Raw genomic sequence first — 11,273 nt, forward strand, 5'->3', positions numbered from 1 at the left:
TTACTACTTAGTCTCCACGGGAGACTAAGGTTTCTAAGAGTCAAAATTCTGCTAAACATAATTAAGACTGATGGAAATAAGGAAAGCAACTCTATATGTAAACAGTAGGAATGTGTAAAAGAGAGAGAAGTAATGGAAATATATTTTTTGTTGCAGGTAAAGACAGTAACTTTGTCCTAAATGAGACTGGTTTGGAGAAAAATAGTTTGGGAGAAAATTTGAATGCAAAGGAAAGTTGTGGAAGGTTTGTGATGGGAAACGTTTGGATAGGAATTTAATGTGTGGTTCAGACAAAGTTGCAATGAATGTACTTTTAAAAGTACACTGGTATAAGGTTGAAATTCTGCTTTTCTCTCTGTTCAAAACAAAGTTTTTTTTGGATTGTTTGGCTCTTGATAAATATATATATATACACAAAGGATTGTTTTCTCTTTTGTCTGCTGGGAAAACCACAGCTTTATGTTTCATCTTTATCAGGTCATTGATCACTAAGTTAAAGCTTCTCTCTCTCTCTCTTAAAGGAGCTAAGTTTTGCTAACAACTATATAACCCTTTATATTTGCTTTTGGAATTTCTTATTGCCATTTTGGTTAAACAAGTAATTTAAAGCATTAAGATTTGTAATGATCTGAATCCTATTTCAAATGTGCTCTAAACTTTCTAAGGTTTAACAAACTTCCCAGGATTTAAATTGTAAAGAAGTCTTTTTGGACCAATGAACCCTTTTTATTTGGTATGGTAATGGTAAATGAAAAGCCCTGTTAAATAATGGCAGACCTAGGTTTATATTCTTGGGTAAATGGTGTAACTGTTCAAAGATATGAGCATTCCCAAATCTTTTTTAAAAATTTCAATGTTTTTTATGTATTTTTGAGAGGGGGTGGGAGACAGCATGAGCAGGGAGTGTCAGAGAGAGAGGGAGATACAGAATCCAAAGACAGGCTCCAGGCTATGAGCTAGCTGTCAGCATAGAGCCTGACGTGGGGCTCGAACCCACCAACTGTGAGATCATGACCAGAGCCGAAGTTGGAGGCTTAACCGACTGAGCGACCCAGGCGCCCCAGTGCATTCCTAAAGTTTTAATATGTTTTTGTAATAAAGTTGTCCCTTGACATTCTGCTTATCCAAGTGTTATGTATCACAGAAAGAATTTCCTTGTCAAGTGCATCATAACAAACGCTCATCAGATTGGTAACCACGTCCATTATTGAGTTTTGTCACTTATAATTATTGCACTTAGTCTCTTACAAAACGTGTTTTGTCTTCAAGGAGATTTATAAAAATGGCTTTTAGGACAAATTCAGGTGTTGCAATATCTGTATTTAAAACCCTAAAACTAAAATGGGTAAGAATTTCCAGAACTAAAAAGCTGCATTTGAACTGAACAACAATTAGTAATATGGGACTACACTTGACGAGAAAGGTTATCGTTTTTGTGACTTGTTGGAAGCATTGCTGGTTCTCTAATGTTTCCTCTTACAATTAAGGAAACATTCTCTTAATATATCTATTATATACAGAAATGTGATAAAAATATACCTTTGTAAATAAATTGAAACATTTAACTTTTCTCTCTACCTGAACCTTCTGAACTTCAAAGCATCTCAGTGAGTACATGTCCCACAGCAATCAGGCTTATCTGCATAGGTTCAGTGAGAATCAGTTCTCCTTGTGCCAGGACACCATTGAAAATACTGTTTATTTTTACCAAGGTTTTGACTGGAATGTCCTATTTGAGAGAAATGCATAGACCCGATATGATCATATGGCTTTAAGGTCGACTTTATGGAACATGGAGCCAATAAAGTCCCTGGGAAATGTTGGCCTGATACCGTGATTCCAGAGTTCCCAGCAGCCTCACCAGATGAGTAAAGAATGTGACTTCCGGGAGGGGCAGGGACCTCATGGAGAGGAATTTGCCCGAATCTACAGATACTGCAGGCTGTCTGACAGAAGTACTTGGCTTAGCTTCTGGCCTGGAGGGGCCAATTAGTTCAGTCTCTAATTCAATGTGGAGATTGCTTATAAACATTTCCAGCAAAGCAAACTTTATTTATTTTTATTTTTGAGACAGAGAGAGACAGAGCTTGAGCAGGGGAAGGGCAGAGAGAAAGGGAGACACAGAATCTGAAGCAGGCTCCAGGGTATGAGCTGTCAGCACAGAGCCCGACACAGGGCTTGAACTCACAGACCACGAGACAATGACCTCAGCCCAAGTCAGACACTTAACCATCTGAGCCCCCCAGGCGCCCCTTCCAACTTTAAAGGATCCTTAGGATCAATCACTATTCTTGCTGAGGTTATATAAATCATTAGGCCAAATTTGTCAAAACTGGACCTGTGTTGTAAACAATCTAGCTTTGATTTGGCTGTCTTTGGAAATGAGGGTTCTTAGAGAGAAAAACTGCGTTTCCGTACCACAGCTCTCTGGATGGTGAATTTTAGTTCTGATTGTCTTTAAATGTTTGCTGTTTGCCTATACTAGACAAATTGCGGTAAACTTCAGAAAAATTGTTGCAAGATTTCATGTATAGAAAATCTGTGCTTGTAAAAAAAAAAATCTGTGCTTGTTATTCCATGGGGAGAATAATAAGACCCATGGATATATGATTATTTATATAACTGGAAAATGGGATGGATTCCCCCCAACAATTGTATGAAAAGACTTTTCTCCCTGTAGACCTATGAATATATAAAGACTATAGTGCTTTATTATCCCCTCAAGACTGGGTTAATCCTAAATCTCTAAATATGCCTACATATACTCCCTACACCTGATCTGACAGTTACTAGAAACCCACTCCGTACAAACCCAAAATACCTGGTTTATTTAAAGGCTTGAAAGTCTAATACAACAGAGGACTTAACCCCAAAATGGAAGGGCTCCTACTGGGTCATATTATGTAATCCCACTGCAATAAGGTTAGAAGGGCATACTTCATGGACTCTTATATCTAAAATAGAACCTGGACCCCCTTCCCAGGAATTCAATGAGCAAACTAAGTGCCTTTGTATTCCTGTGAACCTGTGGAAGAACTCAAACTTCTCTTAGGATGGGTGGACCTTTCTTTTTCATCCTCTTTTACCAATGACTACTAATAGTGCTAATCTACGATGGGCCGTTCAAAAGGATCACCACAGACATTTGAGTTACAAACAAGAATTCCTGTGGCCTCTTCTCACAAGCATCCGAGGGTGCTCCAAGTCTAACGACTAAAAAATCTCACTGAAAGTGCTGGGAGACACTGGGTTTGTCATCTACGCTAATCATTAACCTGTATTTTTCTTGTTTCTATAAAGGTACCTCTTTTTAGTTACCTGATTGCTTACTAAATAAAACGGAATTTTTTCAAATTTATTTTTGAGAAAGACAGGCAGCATGAGCAGGGGGGTCAGAGAGAGAGGGAAACACAGAATCCGAACACAGGCTCCAGGCTCTGAGCTAGCTGTCAGTACAGAGCCCGATGTGGGGCTCGAACCCACCAACCGCGAGATCATGACCTGAGCCGAAGTCAGAGGCTTAACTGACTGAGCCACCCAGGCACCCCTAAAACGGAATTGAGATGATGGCTATACACCACCTGTTACACATGTAAGGCCTTAAATGACTCTCAAAATACCATTATATTTTAAACACTAAAATAACTCAAATGCATAAAGCGCTGCTACAAAACAGAATGGTATTAGACGCTTTGAGTACTGCACAATGTGGAACTTATATGCTCATAGAACAAAATGCGGTGTTTTCATTCCACACTACAACAAAAATATTTCTGGATTTCTAACTGACATGAATACTCAAACTGGCACATTCAACAATCTCTCTCATTCCTATTGTCATTGGGTAAACTCCTCAACTGGAGGATTTTTGTTATCTACCAAAGCCTTTTCATTTGAGCTCATCTTTCTAGTTATTCTACTTACATTTTGCTGTTTTCTCCCATGTCTCTCTGCCTGGTGCCAAGACTCCATCACTACAATAGCTTCAAGCCAACAGATGATCCTTTCCACTCAAGGAGGTTCATGCATGGTGTCCACCTTGGATTCATCTGCCACACATTGACTGTCCTATATGTTTCCTGATGGACCAACATTGACCCATAGGTAGGGACAACTCTACGTGCCCACTCAGCAGGAAGAAGCTACAGAAGATGAGGCCTTCTCCATTCAACAACCTTAAAGATTCAACAGTCAAAATTGTTCAGGGGGGATATGATGAGGAGCGTGGGGCAGGCTGAGGGGAAACAGGCTGGCACATCCCCCCACCCCAGGTGGAATATGTGACATAATCTTCACACACTCCTGGCCACCCGAGAACAAAAAAAGGCATTTAAGTGCTTGCCATGGTGATGTAGGAAACTAAGGCCAATGAAAAATCAAATCCTCTTACTGCCTACAGCCCAATGACAAGTCCTTGAAACCAGCAGAGTGACCTCCCTCTAGGATCTCAGTTGCTTCAATGATGACACATTGCCAGGGGCAAAGAGAACCTTCCACCTTCCACAACCTTCCACCTTCCACAACATAAAATTGTTCATGGGCGACATGATGAAGGAGCATAAAGGAAGCAGAGGGCAAAGTGCAAGCTAGGATTGCCCCTGCCTACAACCCAGGAGGATGTGTGTGACATTCCTCAGGCAGTCGTGGCTGCCCAAGAAGAAAGGAAAGGAAAGAAAACAAATAGTTAACTGATAGAGACCACAGTCCTTCAGGACATGAATCTCCATCAATTTACAAATATCTTGGTAAATTAGAAAAATAGGCAAACTTATCAATAGCTTAATCTCCAGAAACCTATGGACTCAGTTTCCTGAGCCCCCACATCACCCCTCATAGTAATATGGGGAAGAAACACAAGAAGGAAATGGCAGGTAACATTAAATTTCCAGAAACCCTGCAGACGTGGACAAATAATCGATGCTGGCAGAGAAGAACATTTCTCCAGGAACTCCCTACTGTCTTAATGTTAATGTTTTGATAGAAGAAAAAATACCTTAGCTTGAATATATCTAGGCCGTCAGGATTCTGTAAATCTTCTCTATCATCTGAAAAGCTCAGAAAACTTCTCTTGAATTTACTGCCTCAAATTCCAGTGTATATAAGTAGTCACTCTTCACATTTCCAGTGAAGCTCTTTCGGCCCGTGGGTCCTGTCTCCTTGCTTTAATAAAATCTCATTTTTGCACCAAAGAAGTCTTCAAGAATACATTCTTGGTACTTGGCTGTGGAACAGTCTATCACCCCGAAATTGGTATTTCACTGGTGAACTGGGGGTGCCAGCTCCTTGGCCCCCAACTCTTTCCAACTGCCTGGCCCTGGCTGGGCCTCTGCCATTGGACCTGCTGTGGGTGGCTGAACATGGGTGTGAGATGTGTCCCATCGGTGCTAGGAGGCAGGGGTAATGGAGGGCAGCTGCTGGTCTGGGGCTGGGCATGCAGGTGGGAGCTAGAGCTGGACTCTGCTTCTGTGGCCTCCAACCCTTCCTGGGACCACAGTTCCTGGGAGTGATGCTAATAGGAACCTTTCCTTTGTTCTTTTCCCTCTCAGAGGGCCCAGAGGTCAAGGAGTACAGCCTGGGGACCGGGGGACATGTGTTTATTTAGCCAGCTAGGAGGGGTTCCATAAGCAGGGCAGCCTGGGGAGGAGCTGATGGGCAATGAAGTAAGAAGGTCTCCAGGCTCTCTCAGTGGAGTCCAGGCTGGTGGGGACAGTTGGGCTGTGCCCTGGGCAGAGGTCAGCAAGACGGAGATGGGGTGGAGAGAGTCAGAAGGCACCTGAGAGGAGTCAAGGAGTCAGGAGATTCAGGGAAAAGGGGCAGCAGTGCTGGGCAGACCTGGGGCCCCCCCTCACAGCTGCAGCTTGGCTCCCATCAGCTCCCTTCTCCAGCCATACTTACCACATGCTTGCTCACTTACCCATGCACTCATCTGTGGGGGACAGAGTGGTCACCATGAGCAGGTGTGTGTTTGTGGGATCCCTGACCTCCAGGCCTTGCCCCAGGGCTGCCCTAGATCCTAGGCTGGCCCAGCCACAGAAGCTCTGGAGGTTCCCTTCAGGCATGGTACAGCAGAGGGATGTATGATTGGGCAGGGGACTGGGGGACAGGCGTGAGGACAAGCAGACCTGGGTGACACCCATTCTTCAAGAAGCCAAGTGAGGCCCAGCTACTCTCCTGCTTGGGCACCAAGCCTCCTTCCTGTTTACCTGCTGAGTTCTGACAGCCCCTCAGCCTTAGGGAGGCACCTGCCCAGGCCAGGCTGCCTGAAGACAAGGGTGCCTCCCAAGTCAGTGGTGAGCCAGCCCCAGGGCACAGGGGGAGGTGGCCCAGGAGAAACTGGCCTGGGTGGAGGGGGAGGGGGCCCAACAAGAAGACTGAGGAAATGTGGCCTCTGGTGTGGAATGCTCATGTGGGCAGGACCAAGCTCTTGTGAAGGAGGAACACATGGGAATCAGAGCCCTGGGTGCAGCAGGGTCTTACTTATTGCAAAGTGGCTCCTGGGGCTCCAGTAGCTGCAGCAGGGGCCTGCGACCCTCCTCTCCCCTCTCCCCTAGTGAGGCAACATCAGGCCTGGATAGTCCCCGTATGCCCTTCTCATCTCCCCAGCTGGGGATTACCGTTGGGGATAGGGAAGATGATGTGCTGATCCGTAAGGCTCAGGGATTTGGCGAAGCTGATGAAGTTTTCCTTCAGCTCAGGAATCTGCTCCTTGGTCCTCCCTGTGGCCAAGATGGCTGGTGAGTGGCTGGAAAAGCTCCTTATATATTGTTGAAAGCGTGAACGAGGCCTCAGACACTTCCTCATTGGGGAGTTTTGTGGAAAGACCACTCTCCCTCCTCCCAGGGCTCAGAGTGAAGGGGACCTTGGGTCCTAGGCACGATGGGCCTCCTCTCCCCCAGCATGGCCAAGAGCCAGGTCCCAGTGGGGGTATGACCCACCATAGAGGGTGATCTTGAAGTACTCCTGGTTACTTAAAATATTCCTGAAGTACAACGTGGCAAACTGTTTGTAGTCTGTGGCCACCACTTATAAGATGTACTTCTGGATTCCAGTGTACCCTGCATGGTGGACGGTGAGACCTCAGCCCTCCCTGGATGGGAAGAGGGAACTATTGATTCTTCCCCTTCCTCCATTGGATGGTGTCTGTGTGAAGTGTCCAGGAGGGCCATGCCCGTGAGGACCCAGCCCACTCAGGACTCATGTTCAATGTTGGCCAGAGAGTAGTGGGCTCGCCGTGCAGTTGGGAAGAAAGTTCTGAGCCAGTGGGCACAGGTCTGGTTCCTGTGGAGACAAGAGCTAGGTAGGAAAGGGAGTGACAGCCAATCGTGCCAGAGCAGGAGGCTCAAACCCCACCGCTGAGAGGTGTGTGTAGGTCTTTCCCAGTGACCCATCCCTGCGTGTCCCTGCCTACTCTGCTCTGAGACTCCTGACCTGCCAGACTCTCCCTAAGGCACCTACTGTCCTTTTCGGGGCCTTTTCCCCTCGGTGCCTTTTGCTCCATACTGTGCCCCCCCCCGAAGCATTTGTCCCCTATTTTAACTTTACTTTAAATATGTTCATTAATTTTTGAGAGAAAGTGAGAGACAGAGAGAGAGAGAGAAGGGGGGGCAGAGAGAGAGGGAGACAAGGAATCCAAGGCAGGCTCCAGGTCTGAGCTGTCAACACAGAGCCTGACGGGGGGCTCAAACCCACAAACACTGTGAGATCATGACCAGAGTCAAAGTCAGATGTTTAACCAACAGAGCCACCTGAGTGCCCTTGTCCCCTGTTCTTACCTTGCAGGATCCTGATGTAACCTCTTCTGGGGGAATCACCAGCAAGACTCCAGTCTGCAGGGTGGCAAAGACTCCTTAGCTGTTGTGTTAATCCTGACCTTTCACTGTGTCCCATCTGGTCCCCTGGGAACCCAGATCTGATCTCCCCACACCTGCTCTTCTTCTGCTCCTTCCATGACAGATGCTCCAGCCCCATCCCCAAGTGCCAGAGCGAGAAACACAGAGGTGCTGGGTAATCCTTGGCTCCCTTATCTAGGTCCTAATCTGCCCCCGCTCTGGTCATCTTCCACCTATGACTGATCACACCATCATTGGGCTGCACACCATCATTCCTCTCAGGGCGGCAGGCAGACCCGCTCCTCACCAGTACCTGAGGCCCCTGCCCCTGTGGCCACCACATCCCTCCAAATGTCTCATCAGATCCTCCTAGGCCAGACATGTGAGGGCTGACTGTTTCTTGAAGAGGTGACTATCTCTGACTCAGTCCACCAGCCCTTCCACAAAGGCCTCAAGCCTCCTTCTGATGCAGATTGGTTCATAAAGACCCAACGACTTCCACAGAAGACCTCCCTCGAAGCCCTTGAGAACTTCCTAGGTGGGATGCCAGGCTGAATCCAGAGATCCTCCTCCCATTCTAGGACCCCCCTGCTCTCTTTGGGAGAGAGTCTTTGTCCATCCCCAGTACTGCCTTGTGTCTCTGCTGAAGTGATGAAGAAATGTTGATAGAGTGGTGGCAGGAAGGAATAAAATCAGGGATGGAGTAACCAGTGGTAAGATGAATGGTTACCTCTCAGCTTTGGTCACCCCATTGGCTATGATGTCAGTCTGTCTCTTGCATCCCCAGGGCAGCCCTATAGCCCCCCTCCATGTTCCCCTAAGAGGTGGTGGCACTCACCTGGACAGGACAGAAGAGACATTGTAGCTTCTCTCTAGGTTCAACCTGTAGTGGCATAAATCTTAAACTGGCTGTGTTTTTCTTTATTAAATCCATCCCCTCCCTGCCAATCCTAAGAAGTGCCATTTCCCCTGGAACTACAGGGAGGCTGATGATTGGCAGATCCAGGAGCGGCCCCAGGGGTCCCTCCTGCTCCATCCCTGCTGGCACCACTAGGCAGCCTGGCCCTGAACCAGAAGCCCCTCTAACTGGGCTGCAGGGACCCAGACTGGCCACACAGGCTGCACTGATGAAGCCAGCAGGAGTTGGAGTCCATTAGGCCAGGTGGGAGCCTTGAATGTGCCAGGGACAGAGTGACCCTTAGCTAGTGGCCAGTGGGCTTCCCTGAGCCTGTTACCTCATCATGTAGAGAGCCTGAAGCTACTCCCAGCTTACAAGGACGGTGAAGATTATAGAAGGGAGTGTGGACCAGGGGAGCTCCTGTCAGCAAGGTTGGGTGCAGATGGGGGCACGGGGTGTGCCTTCCATCAGGGGACCCCAGGGCAGACTGAGCTAGGGCCTGAGGCCATCCTCCATCTACTCCCCTCTGTTCACACTCATGTAAGTGTGTAAGCTGGTTCTGCTCTAGATATTCCCTAAAATAGGTGATGAGTGAGGAGATTTCTAGGGGATGGTATATATGGTCTCGGGGGGAAATGGCTCTCTCCAGGGTGGAGCCACTTATCCTTTGCCAAATCCTGGAAGTGTGAGGCAATTGCCAGCAACTTGTGCTGAAGACCATGGCAAGCTCACCCTTTCCCCCGGGTCAGGATTACACAAGATGAGGAGCAGGAGGTCCAGGAGGAGGGAAGTTGCGTTCCCATATCTCCACAGCTCTGGCACAGACAGTGACTCCCTCCACACTATCTTCCCCCTGGTTAGCTCTGTGCATGGAAAGAGGTGTCAGATCTGGACCAACTGTCACCACTGACACCCTGGAGCTTCTCACTGGGGCCCGAGTGCAGGGAGGGGTACCTGCAGTGGCTCCCCTTTCCTGCACCTGGTGAAGGCAGAGAAGGTCTCCCATCAACAGAGCCCAGGCTGCTTTCTGAATCCCTAAAGAGAAGGGGAAGGCAGGCACTGAAAGAGGACAATACTGGCAGGAGAGACAGAGTGCATTGTGTGCTGTGCATGAGCCAAGATCCTGGCCTTCCCAAGGACCCACACCAGGCCCAGGCAAGAATGAGAAACCCTTCCCCTCCCCACCCCACCCCCTCCACCACCGAAGGCCTACTGGGGAGTGTTCCTGATGAAGGAGCAAAAGGCAAGCTGGTGACAAAACACACGCTAGCATGCCCCTCCTCCCACGTGGGATCTGGGTGACAGTGCTCCGGTCCTCCTGGCTGCCCTAGAACAAAGGAAAGCAAAGAAATCAAATAGTTACCTGATAGGGATCACAGTCTTGCAGGATGTGAGTCTTCATCAGTTTACCTATGTCCTAGTACATTAGGAGAAAAAGAGAGTCTTATCAATAGCTGAATCTCCAGAAACCTATACTCCATTTCCCAGAGACCAAATATCACCCTCCCTCCCTCCATAGTGACATGGGGAAGAAAGGCAAAAGGAAATGGCAGATGGCATGAAATTTCATATGACCTCAGCCCATTGACACATACTTGAGGCAAATATGGAGTATCACACTTCTCCAGGTATTGGCTACTGTCTGCATGGTAATGCTTGGCTAGGGGGCAAATCAAGCTTAGCTTAACAACAGCTAGGCCTCCAGTAATGTGCTAGTCTTCTTGAGCATATGAAAATCTCTCTAGAAACTTCCTCTTGACATTAACTCCCCCAACCCCAATGGTATATAATCAGTTACTCTTCACAGCCCAAGGGCAGCTGTTTCTGCTCAGAGTCCTGTCCCCCCGCTTTAACAAAAGCACCTTCTGGGCACCAAAGACATCTCCAGAATTCTTTCCTGGCTGTCAGCTATGAATCCTCACCATTCCAAAGCCCCATCATTCCCAGCTTGAGTCAGCCCCTCCCCTCCTCCACACCCCATGGGCAGAGTAGACCCAGACCTCACCTGGCCCCTAAGGGACTTGGCCCCTCCTGTGGCCCAGGGGACAGTAACCCCAGCTTGGCATGCCAGCCACCAATGAGACAGCTGGACAGAGCAGAGCTCTGAGCCTGCTCCATCTTGGTGAGGTGTCCATGGGGGACATGCATGTGCACTGTGTGGAAAGGGGTGAGGGCCCAGGGCCCCAAGGGGGGCTCTCTGTTCTGATACTCTGGACACCGGGAACTTAAGGTCACAGTGAGTGCCAGGACTCAGCCTCATCCTTAAGAGATCATGATACCATCTGCCACCTCTGGCTATAGTCTGGGGCTGTGGAGCCCAGAGGGCTAGGCCTGGGCAACCAGAAGTGTTCCTGCCATGGCTGATCCCAGCTTTGTCCTACAGGGAAGGAGTTTCTTCATGGAGGCTTGGCTATGCATGGGAGTCAGTGATGGGTTCCAGCCCCAAGGCTGTGACTCCTAGATGTCACCACAAGGACCAGGCCAGGGCTGACAGAATGCCTGATCTGAGGCTGACCTGAGGTCTCACTGGCCTCACATGAGACTCC

At 48.1% G+C, this 11,273-nt stretch overlaps 1 pseudogene; it reads right to left on the minus strand.

Moving 5' to 3' along the window:
• Positions 1–5,762: 5,762 nt before the first annotated feature.
• Positions 5,763–11,273, minus strand: part of LOC115276960 — an 8,999-nt pseudogene continuing 3,488 nt past the window's right edge.

This window comes from Suricata suricatta, chromosome 13 (genome assembly GCF_006229205.1).
Source record: "Suricata suricatta isolate VVHF042 chromosome 13, meerkat_22Aug2017_6uvM2_HiC, whole genome shotgun sequence".
Taxonomy (NCBI): domain Eukaryota; kingdom Metazoa; phylum Chordata; class Mammalia; order Carnivora; family Herpestidae; genus Suricata; species Suricata suricatta.